Raw genomic sequence first — 21,407 nt, forward strand, 5'->3', positions numbered from 1 at the left:
TTTTCCCAGACAACATTTTAATGCTGACTTTCAGCTCTCTAGAGCAGGTATAGGTCTGAAACATTTCTACTTTCCCAGGGGTGTCAAAAGAATGTAACTCCCAAACTGGGAAATGAGCCAAGCCTGAGAGGTGGAAAACTGGTCATTGACCTAAAGATGTCTACAACTCAAGGATGAATTCCAAATGTTCTGCAACTGTGAAGATTCCAAGGAATGAGGGCAATTGGAGGTGAAAAAAGACCTAGGTATGCCACAAGAAGGAACAGACATCCTTTCATCATAACTAGCATTACTAGAACAATTTATTCCAGATTTTATATTACTTTGCCAGCTAATGAAAGCTCGATAACTTTCTACAACAAAAACTGCCTTTAATTTTAGCATAGCTACCCTCTGGAATCAGCTAGATTAGTAGTTTCATGAAAATGAATGGTTAAGGTCTCCAAACCACTTCTCTAGAGTAATGTTTTTTGCTTTAAAATTCCATGCTCTGGATTCCATGCTCACAGATTGTTCCATGTCATAATATCAAGCAACATCAAATTATTCATGTTTAAAGCTTTGCCCAATGCATTGTGAATATAGTGGACCTAATGTGATAATTTTATTTCTAGAACTTACGGTATCCTCTTTACATCTTGCCCTTCCCTCCGATCTCCTAATAAATGGGCAGGATTCAGCACAAGCTGTGTGCTAGGGCTTTCGCTTGCCCACACAGCTTCCCCTTATGTTCCCACTGTGCCTCCCTGTGCCCTCCAAAATTGACTCAATGGGGTTGCGAGAACCCCTGGAATATGGGGGGAGAGGGGGGGTTGTTCCATCTGGCTGAAATCCTCTTATAGACTCTCCATCTGTAATGTTGGATAGAGATCTCTAGCAATATTTCCATGATCTTGCAGGGAAATTTTGCAAGAGAGGGCAGAGCATGATGGGAATTGTAGGATGATGGGAATTGTAATATGTGAGAAATTAATCAATTATTTACTGAATTTGTTTCCCACCTCCAAGGAGTTCAAGGCATGGCTCTCCTTTCCTCATTGTATCCACACAACAACCATGTGAGGTTGGTTAGGCTGGGGCATGAAAACCTTTTTAATACTCTTGCAGCTTGATTAAAAGAAACCTAAGCCTGGCAAAATTCAGCAGAGCACTATATATTACCATTTCTGAAAACACATCAACTGTGTAAAAACCTTTGTCACAACTGGTATGCTGTTTCCAACTGTAGAGGGATGTACTGATGTATATTATAGATAATAATGGCTCTTTATAGAGAGCACAAAAACGTGAATAAAGTTGTGGGGGTGGAAGGAGGGGAGAATTTATTCCTTAATTATAGTGTTTAGCAGTAGGCTTATTGTCCATGTGATCCAGTTAGGTCCTTGCAGTTAGGAACAAGGAAGATACACAGCCATACGTTTAAAGCATTTCTGATGCACATTTAAAGCACATGACTTTCCCCAAAAATTCATGGGAACTGTAGTTTTCCCCTCACAGAACTACAATTAGCAGCAACATTAACAAACATCAACACACAGTCCTTCTTTAGCTGCTGTTCAGTAGCTCTGTCAGGATTCTGAGGCGAAAACATATCTCTGCCTAAATCACTATACAGTTCATGCCCAGCACAGGTGACTCATGGATCACTGTCTGAACAAATCTGACTATCATAACAGGAACGCTAAAGTTTACCTCATACATTGTCAATGTTGTCCTTCCCCCATGAACACAGTGTTGAAAAAGGAACATGCCCCTAAATTTCAAGGCTATATCTTTGAGAGAAACGTCCTTTCTCAATCTCAGTTTGAAGAAAAGGGCAAAAAGGATCTTTGTTTTATTCATACTTTTGTAAACAAATCACTCCCAGATCTTTCAAAAGTGACTCTTTCACCTAACAAATAATTTGGACAATATGCACATCAGCACTTCATGAATAAAACATGCAGCGCTACTTATGTACTCTGAATATTTTCTTCATTTCCCCCCTTCATTTTAACCAAAACCATCAAGTTAGCCTCTAGTGGTAATAAGAACTGATAATAGTTAATTTGCATTTAGGGAATGACAACATTAATTATACTGCCACATTGTTTTTATTGTGACAATAAACAAGATTTATTCTAATGAAGGTTATGATATAGTAAATTTAAGTTAACGCTTGCCATTTTGATATAAATACAACTTTGCATTTTTCTTTGTAAACCATACATGGAAATATTTATTATTGTATTCAACGTGTTTCTTTCCGATCCAACCGTTATAAAGTAGAATAAACCTTCCTGTAATGTAAGCATTTAAAATACTTAATGTAAAAAAAAAAGGCCCATAAGGCAGTTTTTATTTTGTTTCCAGCTTAGGAAAACCTTATTTTATAGGACCTATAGGCAAAAAATATACACACACGGATTCTAAAGGGTAAACCTCTAAACCACATATGAAGTGTTCATAAAAATTGACACAATGGTGGCTTGTGCAAGATGCTACATTTTTTAAATATCAGAAATGAGAATAGTGGTTATCGTAACAAAATAACCTTGTGAGATGAGTATAAATAAGAACAACTGGTTGCATTATATACTGGATCATGGCCCCTAAAATGTCATGAACATACTTGTAGGATCCCCATGTTTTCATAATAATAATAATGAATTTTATTTATATCCCGCCCTCCCCAGCCGAAGCCGGGCTCAGGGCGGCTAACAACACTAAAATAGTGCAACATTATAAAAACATCATAAGAATTAATTAAAATCAAAATTGATGGCAACCATAAACTAAAGTATTGTAAAGATTGCCAGAGGAGGGAGTCAGGCTGCGCCCTGACCAAAGGCCTGGTGGAACAGCTCCGTCTTGCAGGCCCTGCGGAAAGATGTCAAGTCCTGCAGGGCCCTTGTCTCTTGTGACAGAGCGTTCCACCAGGTTGGAGGCGCAGCCGAAAAAGCCCTGGCTCTAGTTGAGGCCAGCCTAACCTCTCTGTGGCCTGGGACCTTCAAGATGTTTTTATTTGAGGACTGTAAGTTCCTCTGTGGGGCATACCAGGAGAGGCGGTCCCGTAGATACGAGGGTCCTAGGCCGTATAGGGCTTTGAAGGTTAAAACCAGCACCTTAAACCTGACCCTGTACTCCACTGGGAGCCAGTGCAGCTGGTATAGCACCGGATGAATGTGATCCCGCAGCGAAGACCCCGTAAGGAGTCTCGCTGCGGCATTCTGCACCCGCTGGAGTTTCTGGGTCAGTCTTAGGGGCAGCCCCACGTAGAGCGAGTTACAATAATCCAGTCTGGAGGTGACCATCGCGTGGATCACAGTGGCTAGGTCAGGGCAAGAGAGGTAAGGAGCCAACTGCTTAGCTTGGCGGAGATGAAAAAATGCCGCCTTTGTTATAGCTGCAATCTGCGCCTCCATGGAGAGGGAGGTATCGAAGATTACACCCAAACTCTTAACGGACGGTGCTGGCACTAATTGCACCCCCGCAAGAGATGGGAGTTGCCCCCTCAATCCCATATCGTCCCGTCCCAGCCAGAGGACCTCTGTCTTCGAAGGATTTAACTTCAACCGGCTCCCACGTAACCATCCAGCCACAGCTTCCAAGCATCTGATCAGTGTGTCTGGGGCCGAGTCAGGATGGCCATCCATCAACAGATAGAGTTGGGTGTCATCAGCATACTGATGGCAGCCCAGCCCAAAACTCTGGACAAGCTGGGCAAGGGGGCGCATAAAGATGTTAAAAAGCATCGGGGAGAGTATCGCACCCTGGGGCACTCCACACACCAAGGAGTGGCGGGATGACAGTTCCCCCCCAAGCGCCACCCTCTGTCCCCGACCAGAGAGAAACGAGCGCAGCCATTGAAGGACTGTGCCCTGGATCCCCATGTCGGCAAGGCGGTGGTCCAGGAGTTCGTGATCGACCATGTCGAAGGCTGCTGACAGGTCTAGAAGAATCAGCAGTCCCGACCTGCCTCGATCCAGCTGCCTGCGGAGATCATCTGTTAGGGTGACCAGAGCCGTCTCGGTCCCATGACCAGCGCGGAAGCCGGACTGGAATGGACCCAGAGCCGATGTTTCATCCAGAAACCTACCAAGCTGTTCAGCAACCGCTCTCTCAATCACCTTACCCAGGAATGGAAGATTCGAAACTGGGCGGTAATTGGATAGATCTAAGGGATCTAATGATGTTTTCTTTAAGAGCGGACGCACCACTGCCTCCTTCAGTTCCCCTGGGAATGTCCCGGTGCCAAGGGACAAATTGATGATATCCCCCAGGGGGGCCCGCACCTCATCTGGACACGCTCTAATCAGCCAAGACGGGCACGGGTCGAGAGGACAAGTGGTGGGCTTTCCAGCTCGGAGGAGTCTGTCCACATCGGCTGGGGATATCCGGTCAAAGTGGTCCAATACTGGACCCGAGGACAGTCGAGGATCATCAAGTCCATTAGTCCCAGAATCCCATTTGACCTCAGTTCCTGTGACAGAATAATGCTGGTATTGAGGAAATGTGGACTCAGATGGTCTTGAGGAATTGTAGAATTCAGCATCCTGAAATTACAGGTGGTTCACAAGCCAAGAAAGTGTGATGCTACTGTGGTTGGGGAGGTTTTGTTATTGTTGTTGTTTTAGTTTGCCTTTGCCTCACATAACAAACTCCTTTGACCTCCACCTTTCTTCTGTGGTAAAGTGAAGCAAGTTGTGTGTTTTGAAATAAATAAAATGTTGTTCATATGATGAATCATCTAAAACCAATGCTTTTGAGAGAAGGGCCCCTGTGTAATTCCAGGCGTACCACAGCACCCTAAGATACCTCAGCTGACACTCACAAAGGCCTTCTGTTCCTCCCAGTTGTTTGTTGTTGCTCTTCTGCTGTGGGTGGCACTCAACTAACTAGAAAGCAAAATCTATCCCTCACCACCATTTCCCCCAAAGGCCTTGGGCCCTAGGTGTGTGTGTGTGTGTCTTTTTGTTTCATTTCATTTTTCTGAGAGGTTGCAGTATTAAGCGTTTTGCCTGCTTCCATGTTTGGGACTACCAGTTTTTCTTCTGTGGAATTGCCTGTTTTGCTTATACCAGTTCCTCACATTTCCAATTCTGCCTTTGGGCCCCAAACAGCTGTGGACCCCTGGCATAGCAGGTCAGTGGCAAAGCAAGCAACACCAGCACAACCGTTACCTCTGCATTTCCTGTCTTACTAGCAAGCAAAATAAGGGGAAATCTCTTCAGTTCACATATTTTCCTTGGCACCAACCCTTACGTAACATGGGCAACCATTAATATCTCCCATGTATGTATGTGCGTGTGTGCGTGCAGATTATTTGGAATGGAACCAGATTGCTGGCATGTTGCTGGCAGAGAATGCCTTTGCCCATGCACAATTAAAATCCTAAATTTAGTTGTATGTTTGGACCCTCAGGGCAAATAGCAACTTCTAGGATATGATTGTAACTGTGAAAACAGTGTGGAGGTGGGGAAAGTTAATCCTGTCACCCGAGTCCCAATAAAAGTCATTTATTCCCATTCTTAAAACTAATGCTAACATTGCAAAAACAAAACCACCTGCAGGAATCTTGCTCGCAGCTCTCATGCAATGTGTAGCATTCAGTTTGTCCCGTATTACAGTTGTGGGGTTCCTGGCATGTGGGGAAAGGAATTCCATTAGCAACTAAGATTATGGATTGTAGTATGCATTTTGCACATTAGAGCTTTTACCCTTTAGGGTTAATGAAAAAGGAATAGGCTCACTAGGTAGCATAAATACTGCTACTGCCAAGTTGTCAGGTTTCAAGGTGATGGTACCTTAGCAGCTGCATTTCCCTTATATAAGAAAACTGCAGACCTGCCAAGTCTGAGCCTTTAAAAGTGAAACTCATTTTGTTCTTTAGGGGTCTAGTCATAAGCTGTCTTACTCCTTCAAAATAGACATTCCCAGTGTGGTTCAAGAGCGTATTAAAATTTCATTCTTTTTCTTCTGCAATATTCTTTTAGGTGCTGTTACCAAGATACTTTATAAACATATCAAGTGAAGTTTAACTCAGATAAATCCCCACTGTCTGCAGTTTTCTAGGGAGACCTATTATGCTGAAAAATAACTACATAACATAGAAGGGGAAATGCTGTTGTTTAGGACAGTCGCTGGGCTTTCCAGGGCCTGTTTTAGAAAGTCTTCAAAATTATTATTATTTAAATAGTAGTAAAAGTTTCAAAAATATTTCAAAATTTTATCAGTGATTAGGTCAAGGGTCCCCAAACCACCAGTGGTCTGTGAACCTCTTCATGTGCCCTTTGACATACCTGTAAAAATACTATTATAATCACATAACGCTGTGTGATACAACTGCAAGCAGAAAAAACTACTGAGTGGTTCTCCAAGAACCTCAGCAATTTTCAAATGGTCTGGGGCAGTGGGAGTTTGGGAACCACTGGATTAGACTCCTAGCAACAGGCCTACAAAATGCTGGCAATGTCTGTGAACACATGGCCTAACACATCCTGGTGCCCTCTAGATGCCCCGACCGGTGTGGCCAATGGTCATAATGACATGTTTGGAGATGTACCGTATTTCTCGCTCTATAAGACGCACCAGACCACAAGACGCACCTAGTTTTTGGAGGAGGAAAACAAGAAAAAATATATTCTGAATCTCAGAAGCCAGAACAGCAAGAGGGATCTCTGCGCAGTGAAAGTAGCAATCCCTCTTGCTGTTCTGGCTTCTGGGATAGCTGCGCAGCCTGCATTCGCTCCATAAGACGCACACACATTTCCCCTTACTTTTTAGGAGGGAAAAAGTGAGTCTTATAGAGCAAAAAATACGGTAATTCAAAAACATGTGAAGGACACTAGATTGGGGAGGGCTGGCCTAAAGCAGATGAGTTCTTGTTTAGTAAACAGTTAGGCCACTGGTCAAAATCCCAGACTGTATTGTCATCTGTCCCTTGTGCAGCCTTTACCTGGACACATCAATTTGTGCCCATGCCTGTTGCCCATGGTGAAGATGGCAGACTAGGGTCATCTAAGCCAATACCCAGCAATGCAGGAATTTCTGCTAAAGCATCCATGACAGATGCCATCTAACCTCTGCTTAAGAACCTCCAATGAAGAAGAGTCCACAACCTCCTGATGGAGACTGTTCCACTGTTGAACAGTTCTTACTGTCAAAAAGTTCTTCCTGATGTTTAGTTGGAATCTCCTTTCCTTTAACTTGAAGCCATTGGTTCAAGTCCTACCCTCCAGAGCAGGAGAAAACAAGCTTGCTCCATCTTCAGAAAGTTGAAGATGTCTATCATATCTCCTCTCAGTCTCCTCTTTTCCAGGATAAACATACAGTACCCAGGTCCTTCAATCCCTCCTCATAAGGACTGGTTTCCAGAGCCTTGGTCATCTGGGTTCCCTCTGCACACGTTCCAGCTTATCAACATCTTCCTTGAATTGTGGCACCCAGAAGCAGCTCCTAGCATAACTAAATAGTTAAAACTGCTAAATCATACCAAGATCTTTTAAACTAACACTCCCTTGCCTGTGTTTTTCTGGCTTAACAAATCAAGCTAAGCTGGGAGCTTCTGGCACTGAACCTAGAGTGTGATGTGAGAGTGCATGATGTTGAAGCTATGCAGGTGTGAGTATTGTCAGTGCCTAGATGGAAGGCAGCTTGGGAACCCTCTGTAGTTCACATTGAGTTCCAAGATATCAATTCAATAAATAATAGAGAGAAATCCCAGATGCAAGCCAATTGTGGGCAAGCAGACCTGCACAATCTGTGACAAAGCACATGACATTGACACAAGGCCAATTCGGCTGTAATGTTTAGAACTCAGATGACTGGTTTCTAATGGTGATCCCTGCGTTGTATACTTATGGGAAACTGGTGCTATAATTCTTTGCAATGCTTCTTTAGATTGTTACATACCTCATGGATATGTTTGATAGATGTATATTTGAGGAAAGGCAACTGAACAGCTCCACTAACCTATCTGCATTCAACCCTGAGCTATACAACTCCAGAAATCCTCGTGTGATGATCCCACAGAAAAGCCCAAAATAAAGTTCTGTGTTTCCTCTGTTAGTGGGGATCTGAAATTCTGTAAAATGAAAGTTGCCTCCCTAACTAGCAAAGGGTGAGGGACAGTGCTTGGCTGCTGTTATGCCTTTACATTCACAACCATTTGATATGCCTAAGTCAGCAGGGAACCATTATCAACTCTTAATTGTTTTCAATCAAATGGCTGTTAAAGACGCAGCTAAAGTGGCCCTTACACAAGCTGGCAATCCCCTCTAAAATTTAAATGGCATTTTCACAAATTCTACTTTTCTTCCTAGTCTTAGGCTTTTGAGTCACACTTTAATTACAAACTCCTAGACTGTCTTCCAGCAGAACTAATGGTAGTGCAGGTGGTGGAGTGGAGACCCACGGTAAACTTTAAAGTGTACAGATCTTAGTAGATCAGACAAAGGACAAACATCTATATTTTCTCTTTCTCTTTCTCTTTCTCTCTCTCTCTCTCTCTCTCTCTAAATAAAATCTGGCAATAAATATTCTAATTAGGCCATATTATGTAATGACAATGGCTAGTTGTATTTATGATAAATCATGATCTGAAGATCTAGACAAAAACTTGTGACTTTTCTATAAAGCATTGCAAACTGATCATGCCATGGAAGCCATACTGTTATGTCCTTCAACTCCTTGCTGTCACTCCTTGTCCTCCCCTCCTCCAGCATCTATCTCCTGAAGCAGCCACCTCACCCTGCCTAAGAACAGGGGTGTTCCTGGTCATACCACTGCTTTTTGTGTGTGTGCAAAAATTGAGGTGATGGTGCCCCTATTTGGAAAAAAGTGCTGTGGGTCCCAGCACAAAATGGCTGCCGGGGCAGCAAAAAACAAACAAACCCAGTGGTACTCTGCACAGGTGAAACACAACCCCCCCCCAAAAAAAAAACCCATGCGCTATACACACATGTTCCCAAGCAGTAAGATGGTCATCTGAGAATTTAGACTTGAGTCCTGTGCAATGTGTGCATACTTACCTGGGAGTAAATTTCACTTATTTCTGCATAAAACATAGGCTTGCATTGTAAGAAGCCGTTCAACTAGGAAGGAGTTTCAAAAGCAGTTTACAGGGTTGTCACAGCTTCTCTTCAGCAAGTGTGCACATTTCCTTGCCATTTGTTGTTTACTAGTCCTCATTTCCAACCCATGCTGCCCCTGCAGCTGGCCGTGAGGTTAGGTTCATCTCCCAGCTCCTCAGCATCTTTCCCAATCTATGTGTTTCTTCAGAGAGCTCTCTGTGAAGGTCACAAACCTCTATCATTTCCCCATTCTGCTTCTGTACAATCGTTCCTTGATTGCTTCTGAGGGAATGTAAGTAAAGTAGTGCATTCTGTCATTAGCCTCTTAAATGCCTCTCTGCATTCTTGAGCTTCAGACTGATCCAGAAAATCGCCTGCCTTGTAGCATGTTTACCCTGGTCTCTGCACTCTGATGGGAATAGTCCCTTGATACCTTCGCCAGCCATCTGTTCAGGACTATACTTTGCAATATATGAGAAGTCATAAAAAGCCATTGTAACATATTTAAACAATGCTGTTGAGGAAGGTGTTTTCAAAGAGAAATGTAGCACTTCCTCAGGAACTCAGACTTAAAAAGATGTTCAAACAGTCCACATGGATTCTTTCCCTCACCCCCTTGAAAGCGGCAGTCTTCTTGTTTTTCAGTCATAATCATTAAGTCCCATAAAATAGCATCAGGCTTATGAGCCCGTCTGGGGACATAGAAACACACATTGACAAATGCCGTGCCCATTTCTTTAGCTTGCCTTTCATCACCCCTGGTATTAATATTTCAATTGATCTTGAAAGAAAAGAAGTTTAAAGTCTTGGGGCAGCCAGAATAGAAGTGATAGGGGCCTGTGGCTGTCCCCTTTTGGAATGGTCCTAGACATTCATAATATTAAGTAACTGTCATCTGCCATCAGTCATTGCAGCGACTAGTGTTTCCTTGTTTAAAAATTCATTACAGATGAATATTGTTATATATATTTAGAGTACAAGAACCTTAGACTAGAGCTGACACATGAAACTTTATGTGTTGGCACTGCCCAAGTTATGCTCAGAGTAGACCCCCCCCTCCCCAAGTTCAATCGATGTGGCTAACTTAAATCTGTTTATTTCAGTGGATCTACATTGGTATATTTTAGCAAAATTCAATGCTGCATGTTCAAAATCCAACACATTTGCTCTTTATTTTTCAAAATATTCCAATTACATGGTTAAGCAAGGCAGGTTGTTTTGCATTTTGGCGAACACATTTATTTGTTTGTTTTGCCCTCCTCTTTAGGCAAACAACAACTCATATCTCTTTGCAGATTCCGTTGATGTCCAAAATAGCAATTTTTCCTTCTGAGACATTGCATTTAATTGTATTTTGGATTAGAATATTTCAGCCATCATCACAAACTGATGCTATATCTTGGGTTGTGTGAGACTTCACACCTCCAGTGGACCCAACAAGCCTATTCAGCACACACACACACACACACACTGCTGGAATCATGCATGCACCTAGTCTTCTGAGCTGCCAAGCATAAGCATCTCACTGTGGACCACATTCCTTGCTGTTTATTTATTAACTTAGATTTTTCACAGTTTTATCAGCTTTAGGGAAGCGCTCAAAAGTAAGAGACAAATTAAACAAGCATCAGTAACCTGAGACTGGATTAGTGGCAGGGAGCAGGGAAAGAATGCAAAGAGGCACGAAATTATTTAGGAACAAGTAAGTTCATTAGAGGCTTCAGATATTGAGGAAGCCAAGCCTTATATAGCCCAGAACCAGTGGAGGGTGACAGGGGCAGTACCCCACCAACCTCAATCTGCCCACAGCCTCCCCCTGTCTGCCTTCTTACTTACAAGCAGAGGCTGGGGATGACAGCTCTGTCTGTCACTGGCTCAAGCTCCACCTACATTTGGTCTCTCTGCATTCTGCCTATATACAAAGGGCAACAGTCACCACTGCCAGGAACTGAGAACCACAACATATAAGCAGGTGGTGGACACTTTAAATCACACAGTAAAGAAGATGTCACATCAAGGCTGATTGCATGTGGAATGCAATTTTTCATGTGGCAAGCCGAATTCATGTGCCCAGGTGGACTGCTCATCAAGAGGAGAAAGCCTACTGACGATGGGGTACAATTCGCTACAATATTTTTGTTTGTGTTTGTTTTTGCTTAGCTGTAAAAAGTCAAGAAATTCTCTGAAAGTACTAGATAATTAATGGTATGGTGACAATGTATTTTTATTTGAGGGATGTAACAAATGTACGTTTTTGGGATCCGCGATGAGATCTCCCAATATTTTAACTGTAAAGTAGCTGTAGGGAGTGGAGCTCCAATTTTGATCAGAGCAGCAGCACTGGGCAAGGGGAATTTAATCCTTTCACTCTCCACTGGTTTCCCAATTTAAATTACCCCCAAGCTGTTCTTATGCCTTCTCTGGGAAGAAGGCATACAGGTATTACGTGTGCCTGGAGGGAGAGAGAGAGAATGACAGATAGATAGATGATAGATAGATTAGGTCCTTTTTCATTAGTGCATTTGACATGCATGGTTCTTTTTCTTTGAAACTCATAATTAACAGATATATAATTGCATATGGTCTGCGACACAGGCAAGAGATTGCAACGTCCTAAATGTTACACCTGGAAAACTAAAGTGAGCCAAGGGCCTAGCAGGAAGGCTCAACCCGCTTTTCAGCAATGGAACTACAGCTGTGGAGATGTATGATATAATGAACTGTTACCTACTGTGAACCTTTTTGTAGTTATGGAACATAGCTCCGAGGCCGTTTCCACTTACCATTGACTCGCTCAAATGCCGCGTTTTAATACACCAGCCCCTTTTTCAAAGGAAAATGCTATACAAATGAGAAACAGGTAGGAAGCATCTTTTTGTAGGAAGTCAGTGGAATTTGCCCTCCAGGGTGGTGTGGCCATGCCAAATATATGGGATAGATATGTGAATCTAATGCTAGTATTCTTCAGATTGTAGACCCATTGAAATGAATGGGCAGAGGTAACTTAGATCCATTAATTTCAATGCCCCTAGTTGGAGACAATCCATGGAAGACACACATAAATTCAGGCATTTGGAGTTGTAGCATCAAGGACTGACTCTCCCATATTTCAATGTGGCAACCCAGTTATTCTATATTTTCAAGGATACTCTTGATTAGAAGAGGGTAAAACACTGACAGTGCATAATTTAAATGCAAGGGATGTGCTCTGTGTCTTTATTTTTTTAAAAGGAGAAAAAATACAAGTTATATAGCATGTAAGTGAGCTGAGAATAGTCCAAAGTGGCACTATTATATCTTTTAGGGGTTTTGAGCTCAATAAAACAGATGTCCTGTATTTACAAAATTGCTTTTAAAATGTTGTTTATGAGGAAAGGGGAAAAAATATGCAAACAGTTTAACATTTTGCCCCCTGGCATTTTTGAAGTACATTTCTACAGCAACACATTTTATCTTGTTCACATGGATGAGCCAGCAAAACCAAACTAATATCTGTAACTTACTACCTTGGGGTATGTTTTTTTCCTCTCTTTTTTTACTGCTCCCTGACAATAATAAGGATTTAATTTAACAAGTCAAGGGGCAGATACAAAGCTTCAAAACATTTTTCATTGCTCTTGAAATGACAGGGCATAAGACAGATGGCCATATCATTTCAAGGTGGGTCATCCCCCACATCCCACGGTGTCATACTTCTACTTAACCACAACTATAAAATGCTTCACTCCTGCCTTTGCTTTTGAGTTTCCAAATTTGGAGGTCAACAAGTAAGTTTGGCATTGCATAATTCAGGAAGGGATTGATTCTATCGCACTCTTCTTCTTCTGGGACCTGATTTTAGAGTAGTGCAAATTCAGCACTGGCCATGACCCAACACTTCTGTTTTACACATAAGAGTTTTCATGTGGCTCCGAATACAAGTACCATTCCTTTCTAGAAATGGAGGGGAGCTCTCCACATTTACCACTGAGGAATCAGTGCACACAAGAATCTCGTAAAAGCTTTCCATCATACCTCCACTCCGCACAAAGATTACCGTAATACAGTTCTGGATTAGAATATGCCAAATTATATAGGGCTTTTATTTTTAAAAAATGATCAAAACTCAACATTTGGGATATAAACAAGTAGCAAAAATAGGACACATGCTTTCAGAGATTTTCCTTCAATCATAACAGTTAGGGGAAATTATGAAGTGGTGCCTAAAAGGCCATATTCCGTGAATCCAAATTCTAATTCTCACCATAATCAGATAGAGTTCATCACACTCAAACTCAATGAAATCTGGTTTCAATTTCTGCCTGCTCAGCAATTCTCCTTCCTATGGTGCATGCCCCTCTAAAAGTGAAGTGCCAGGGGTGGCCCAAAATGTTTTGGCACCTGGCATGAAACACCCCATACCACCCCCACAATGGCCCATGTACTTTCTGAAACTCCCTTCCTGGCAGGTGGTGAGGCTTTGTGCGGGATCCTCCTTTCCCTTGGAAAAGCTCACCACTCTGTCCAGTGGGGAGAATTTCCCTTTTGGGTGGTGGAACACCTCCCATCTTGCCAAAACGGTGAGAGGAAAGGAATTCTGCAGAGCTTTGCTGCCAGTCCCTTTCCACCCGCAGGAGTGGGTGAGATTAGCCGCAAAGCTGGGTGGCAGAATACTGTGCTGCTGTGCCACCCCCCTTTCCTGCGTTGTTGTGGCAGTATAGTGGACAGGGCACCCGCAGGGCTGCTACCTCTTCCGTTTCCCCCTCCTGAGGCAGCTTCTTCAATTTGCCTTGGGGTGGGCTGGTTCTGTGTAGTGCCAACATCGAAAGACCTCTCCAAGCATTTACATGAACACAGGAAGGCTCAAACTATGCATAAGGGGTGGGACGCCTGGATGTATATAGAACTATCCCATGATCTTGGTTCCTATGATCAGAGTTGCTGATAAAAGGGAGGAGCCTAACCACCTTCAGCTGAACACAGTAATTTATTTTGTCATTCATTTATATAAAAGTTTCAGCTACCTTGGGAGGGGGGTGTCACATTCAAATAACAACAGAACAAAGGTATACAATAAAATCAGCCAATCAATTGAAAAGAAACCAAAACTACTTCAATTCTGCATCTCTTAGTCTGCTTCCTACAGTAGGTTAGAATCTCTCTGCAGACCTTCATGTTCAATGTGCAATGTTCAGGAAAGTAAGGTCCTGGCTTGCATGAACATTGGGCTACCACCCATGCACTCATGTGCACCCTACGCAGTTTGAGTGCTCGGGTGCTCACCCAAATGCCTGAAGATGAGTTATGATTCTGTTAATTCAGACATCCTATATAGTCATTTGCTACAATGGTTTAGTGTGGTGTTTGAATTAATCTGTTGTGATCAATATCTGCTGACGGTAGCCTTGTGCGTGACCACGGGATTCCTGTATCTTCAATGATGAGGCTCGGTCAAACCATTGCAAGTGCTCAGAAGTTGAGGGTACAATATAAGTGCTGGTACTCATACATAGAAATGCATTCCTTCGGCAAACAGGCATTAAGGCAAAAAGAGGCAGTAGCCGCCCTTTATCCCAAAATAAAATGAAGAGAGGTGCTGACTCTACTTCTTTAGTCATCTTCCCTAAGAGAGTCTCCAGAACAGGAGAGACTGCCGTGTTCGCTAAAATATCTTTTGATTGGAAAACTCCTTGTGGCACTTCGATTATACAAGGAACTCAAAGCATTAAAGAGATGCAACATCACAAATAGGTATTTGTAAGGGTTTGTCAACTCCAATGAAGCAATCTGTTTGTTGACTTCCTTTTCCATGCACATCTGCAACTGCTCGCTACGTGGGGGCGGAGAGGACGATGCCATTAAAACAAAAGGGGGACCTTAATGTGACCTTTTCAGCAAGGGATAAAACGTATTGATTGGTGGCTGCTGAAGGACATCATTAAATTCTCTGTGTTTGATTTCATTTTTTCCTCCTCTCCCTTCTCCCCTTTTCTTTCTTTTATTTATTATTTGGTTGCCTGGCAGGCATATCAGTACTGACTAACCCTGCCAGTTCAACTATTAAAGAATTTATCTCTCGGAGGAGGCCTGATGTAAACATGATAATCTGTTTGGCGGCCCTTATGATGGAGTATGAATAAAACATATGACAACACAGTTTGAGCACAGGAGCGTACTATCTGTTACAAAGCAGAATGCCTGGGTGCTCCTTGAAGGCCTTCCATGGTTAATCCCAGAGGCCTAATCCTTTGTTCTTCATATCAGTTCACCTACAAGGGGAGTGGTTAATTCAACCCCGCCACCACTTTTACTTCTCTTCAATTAAATGATAACGTCCCGTTCAAGAGCAGCTAATGGGATAAGCTAAGAGGAATTGGGCCTGAAAATACTTTTCTCTTTCCATTTTCTCTTTCTTCTGTTTTGTGGTTGGAAATAAGACTCTTAGGACTCGGTGGGTACATAAGCCAAAGAATAACTTTGTTTGCAGAGAATCAAGCTTGTCTCTTTAGTTCATTTCCATTTTCCATCTGTAATTTGATTGTGAGACATGTATTAACTAGAATGTATTGTCAGTTTAGAACTGGTCTTTTCCACGTTCTGTACTGTATTAAAGAGCTAGTTTAGTGCAGTGGCCAGAAGACTGGTTGGGTGAGGCTGTAATTCACTTCTTGCCTTTTTTGCTTTACAGTGGTAAATTTTGAAGTACAGGAGTTCATCACGACAGGCCTCACAGCTGTGCCCCCAAGGAGAATCCAAAAATTCAGGTAGCTGTTTAAAAATATATAGATACTACAAGAATGAAGGTTAAACTTGTAAAACATGCTGAGCTTTAATAAAAGCTCTTCGACCAGCAGAAATGCAGTCTTAACTAGAAATGAAAGCTATCTTGCAAAAAAAGTGGTACCATTTAATTTGCTAGCATGAAAGAGGCACCCCACTGAAGAAAGGAAAAATGTTTACAGCATCTGCTTAATTTGACTTCCTCCATGCTATTCTTTGCCAATCAGTAGAACCAGAATGCTTCCTTATAAGTTGCGTAAGCAAAGAGAATCCCCCTTAAGCAGATGACATCATTGTTCCTGCTCTGAAAAATAGTCCTGGAGCTGCTCCCTCTTGTGCTGTCCTTCTGCACCCAAGCCACAAAGTACACTTTGGCTAGGTACACATTAGCGGCTTAAAACACAGCAGCAGGGTCATTCTCTCATCCCACCACGCATGTTTCAATCACATTGCATGGGTCAGGGATGTCATCACCCAATGTACATTACATTGTTTGTTTTCCCTGTGTCTTCATTGGCGCATGTCACAGATGTACACATCTCACATTGACTGCAAAGTGATTGTGGTTTATGTTATTGAATCGGATGGACTCCAGTTCGATGGAAAACAGGTCGAACTGCCGCATTTCTCAAGAAACTACAGGCTAGATAGGGGTTGTGGCTAATGTCATGCATGCATGGCTTCAAAACACCAGCAGTGGGAGCTTACTGGAGCCAGAGAAAAGGGCAGTGCATACACAGCCTTAGTCCAGCCCATGGGTAGGGCAAACTAAGGCCTGGGAGCCGGAGCCGGCCCAATCGCCTTCTAAATCCGGCCCGCAGACAGTCAGCATGTTTTTACATGAGTAGAATGCATCTCTGGGTTATTTGTGGGGCCTGCTTGGTGTTTTTACATGACTAGAGTGTGTGCTTTTATTTAAAATGCATCTCTGGGTTATTTGTGGGGCATAGGAATTCATTCATTCCCCCTCCCAAATATAGTCCAGCCCCCCACAAGGTCTGAGGAACAGTGGACCGGCCCCCTGCTGAAAATGTTTGCTGACCCCTGGTCCAGCCACTATCCTCTCCACCTCTGCCCCCACATGCAATATAAAGATACTTCTGACCATCCTTTCAGGGTGGTTGTGACATTCCTTGAAACTGGGGTATGAAACTGGTGCAGCAGCAGTGACTAGGAGATTGAGCTAGGAATTAGGAATTCTCTCATTCAAATCACGGTTCTGCCATAAACTCAGTTGGAAATAAGGTCACGTGTTTGAAGCATTCTGGACACCCCAAAGGCATTTTATGAACCCTGAATCCTGACTGCGTTCACGAGTAATGCTCTTTTGGACTACATAATCGTTCTAAGCATCAGTTTATATGTTGTATCACATTTGGAAAAAGGTGTTGAATCACTTCCAAGGCTGAAAATCATGTGGATCTCTACTGCGGCTGTTGTTTTTAAATCACCTTATCCTATATAAATCGTGTGAATCTACCCACTAATAGGAATATTCTGTAGCTGTAAAATGAGCACGTGGAACATTTGAGTTGCCACCCTTTGTTTATTTGATAAGCCTGAAGGTTCTGTAACTAAATATATTGGTTTGCTTGCGCAGAATTTTAACGTTAGGATCCTGCTTTATGCAAGTGAACTTTTCCCCTCAATTAGCTTTAATTCTTAAGACATAAGAAATCAGATCCAGGACTACAACAAACTGAGCAGAAATCAGAGTCTTGGCAGGCCCATGCGGTCAAACCTGTTCCTGGTTCAGGTAGATAAACGAGCATGGAATTGTTTAATGCAGGCTTTTCGGTATAACAAGAAAACTATTGTCTTTATATTTTGAGTTTGTTTTTAAAAGCCTGGCTGTTTAAAAATAAAAATGCTTATAGCACATTTTTTTCCCTGGGAAATCTCTCCCTTTATGTACCAGCTTTGGCCATTAATCCTCTAATTATGTTCCTGCATAGATATAATTTTTGATCTTGGGCACAAGGAACCGTAAAAATAAAAGTTTTTCTATAAAGGCTGCTTTATACAAGCACCCAACAGCTGCTATTGGTCAAACAACTTTCTAGGGACTGTCTCTTCTCCATCAACAGCTCTTGTATAAGCCACAAATGCTACATTGTACAGAACCGATTCTTGTTCCACAGTGGCTACGTGATTTCTTGCCGCTCTTAATCAGAGGCCTTTATTACATGCTAAATATGGCCGCAGTTCTGCCGCACAAAGTTCCCAACATGCAAATTCCAATGGAATTAATGCATGCTATATTCATGCAGCCAGGGTTGCAGCCTGTGTTTTATCAGAAAGCAATATTTTTCATATAGACAAAGGTCTTGAAATGTGCCGTTTTAAAATCAGGGATTCACATTTCCCCATCTAACTACCATAGTGTGTGGGGGGGGGCTCAGTGCTATAGGCACGCCTTAATGAACCTCAGATTTCAGCAATATGGGGCTTTCTGTGTTGAAACAATACGGGTGTACATGTGCCTGTGTAAGCAGTAGTTGACCTCTACAAATCAAGTGTGTAAACTTTCATACAAAAACATGTATGTGTTATGGACAGCGTGTACCTGTGTTCACTGTAAGGTGTGAGCATCCAGGGTGACCAAACCTGTATTCATTATTTGTACATTTTTTAAAAATCTCACTGGAAGCATAGTAAGTGTGCAGATAAAAGCAGATCGCCCCATTTAACCATCTGTTCAGCATACACAATATAATCCATCCTGGATGAGGTCAGCCATTTCATGACTGGTCAAAGGTGTACAGTGAAGTCTGAAACAGCTACCTGTCTATAGCATACAGGCATAATAAATAATAATAATAATAATAATATGCAGAGAGTATATGAGTTATCTTAATTATCCTTGTGGTCTTGTATAGGTCCATGGTATTAAAAAAAGGATATTCCCCAACACACACACACGCAAGTCAAAGCCATCATTATCCAAATTGTGAAATGTAATAACTGGATATCTGGGGCTGGTAACATTTGCCCTTGCTCACTTCCTGAGGAATTTTTTTTTTTAAGCTGTTGTGCACAGCTACAGAAATACCTTTGCATGTGCCCAGAATAGAAAGAAGTTTTAATGGAAGGTAGGGAAGGAGAGATTTGGAAGAGTGGAAAAAAGCACAGCCCAGATACTTTCTGTCAAGCTCTGCCTACAGGTGCAGATGGAAAGTAGTGAAACCGCAATGAATATTATGACTGGAAGATAATGGGAATGCATGTAAATCACCTTCTGACAGTAGTTTAGAATTATTAAATTAATTGTAGTAGTAGTAGTTGTAGTAATGTAAAAATCTGAATATTTCAGTAACTTTGCTTCAGACTGTGATTGACCTCAGAGGCTTAGGATTTGAGCCACATAGGATTTGAACTGATCTCTGACCCCCTTCCTCCTTTATGTTAATCTGCAGAAAGCAGGGGGTGGGTCAAAATCTGGCTCATAATATAAACTTCATGACTTAGGACCTCAGAGGGGAATGTAATAAAACCTCAAGTATTCACCGACTTATTGACTGCCAGTTCTTTTCATTTATTTCTTTTTCTCCCCCTGCTTTTTTGGTTTTTGTTTAAGAACTTGTGTGGTCTCTTTCAGGTTGCGTTTGGTGGGGGGGGGAATCAGTATATTTTGTCAACAGGGTAAATTTATTCTCTTTGTTTCTTAGTTTCAGTCAAAATGTGACTGCCCCTGACTCACACATTCAGATGTCAGGAGAGTTCCAGTAATAGTCCCTCTCCACCCTTTACATCTGGGCACTCAAGTTTCATATTTTGCTTTGCTTCCTGCGAAGAAACTTATTTATTGTTTATTCATTTTCCACCTTCATGGATGTTGGAAGAGCTTTGCAGTTCAGCTGCCAAAAGTGTACGTCGTTAGCCTGCTTTATTTAAAGGTAACTTGGCTGTCTGGGTAGCACTAGCTGTAGTGGTTCATGAATCAAACATGCAGCACCGTGTGACCTCACGAGGCAGTCTAGCATATGCTACTTCCTCTTAACACACCGCTTCTTTACGTGACAAAAATTGCCTCCACAAGTTGTGGTGTTTGCCACCAACCTGAACAACTTTAGAAGAGGATTCAACAAATTCATGGAGGATAGGAATACCAATGGCCATCGGCCATGATGGCTATGTTCTACTTCCACTGTTGGACGTAGTATGCTTCTGTATTCCGGTTGCTGGTGGGAAGAGGGCAACTGCTGAACCAGATGGGCCTTTGGTCTGATCTAGCAGGACTCTTAAGTCCCTCCCACGCTTTCTTCCTCTATTGCTAGCTCACACCCAATCCAGCATTCCCCTGAATTTTTATCAGAAATTGTTGGGGCTTTCAATGCAACGATAAGCCTCACTTACTACTGCTACTACTAGTACCACTACTACTACTAGAAAGTGCAGCTAACCAGGGTAGTGAAAGACCTCTAAGTGTCCCTATTCTCCAGGGACAGTCCCAGATTTATAGAAGCCATTCTGGTTTCTGATTTGATCCCGGAATGTCCCGCTTTTCCCTAGGACGTCCCTATTTTCATCAGAGGAGCGTTGGAGGAAATGGAGCTATGTGACTACTGAGCCAAGAAGATAATTAACTATACAAACTTTAGAAGACATCTGAAGGAAGTTCTGCATAGGGAAGTTTTTAATGTGTAACATTTTCTTATGTTTTTATATATGTTGGAAGCCACCCAGAGGGGATGGAGCAATCCATTTAGATGGGTGGGGTATAAATTTAATTACTACTACTACCACCACCACCACTACTACTATTCTGGAACAATACGTCCCTATTTTCATTAGAGAAATGTTGGATGGTATGTAGTGAGGATGGTGCCAGCTTTTCCATCCATTAATTGTACTGGAGGGTTCAGTCACAGAAGACTCTGTGGTTCAGGCAAGATGGCCACCCAGTTGGCTTTCAACACACTGTTGACTTTTTATTCTTTGGGGAACGTTTAAAAACAAAATGTGATGGTGTTCTTAGGTTCCAGTATTGTGAGAAAATTAGGCCACAATCACACAAGTGTTTGTGTCACTGGTTTACAGTTTAAAGAACTTCTAGGAATGCCCATACCACTGGAGTGTCCATACAGGAGAAGTTATAAGAATTCCATAGATGTACTCAGCAAGAAAATTGAGGGAAAGAAAGACCCCCCAAGGTGGGTTCCTATATACTCATGGGTTGTCAAAATCGACATGGAATATACAGAGTAGTTTTAAAAAGAAAGAAAACGCACCCCACCCAAAAAAAGAAACAGTGGGAGTTGTGGGGGTACATGCATGCTGGTTTCATCCTGGTTCCACCTTTGGCAGTGGAGATCGAGGTGCAGATATGAGCTCCAAGCTGACTGCGGCAGACTGACAGACAAGGTAAATGAAAGACTGTGGGGAAATGATAGCTGTCTTCCTTCGTCTTCTTACTCATTCTTCTCTTCCAAAAGAAACATCTTTCTCAGTTTAATTAAGGTGAAGCTGCACCATCCCGGTGGATTGATTTGATTTGATAATTGCAAGATTATTTGCAGAAAAGTGTTTCCATGTGTCTCTTACTTTCACTTTGTTGCATGTGTGTTTGTGTTTTTAATTGAAGAGCTTTGGCTC

The 21,407-nt window shown here is 42.3% G+C and overlaps 1 protein-coding gene across 2 annotated transcripts in view; it reads left to right on the forward strand.

The window, feature by feature from the left end:
* The window catches only part of ADGRL2 (adhesion G protein-coupled receptor L2), a 355,922-nt gene that overhangs the window by 32,020 nt on the left and 302,495 nt on the right, over positions 1–21,407 (forward strand). The window contains exons 1-2 of one of the 2 annotated variants that reach the window (XM_083510614.1): positions 11,001–11,168; positions 15,721–15,796. The exons of the other annotated variant lie outside the window; for it this stretch is intronic. The gene's annotated coding sequence lies outside the window, so the exon portion shown is untranslated. Of the gene's footprint in view, positions 1–11,000; positions 11,169–15,720; positions 15,797–21,407 lie in introns of those variants that run through there. 2 annotated transcript variants of the gene reach the window in all.

This window comes from Podarcis liolepis, assembly GCF_965112155.1.
Source record: "Podarcis liolepis genome assembly, chromosome: 6".
Lineage (NCBI taxonomy): Eukaryota > Metazoa > Chordata > Lepidosauria > Squamata > Lacertidae > Podarcis > Podarcis liolepis.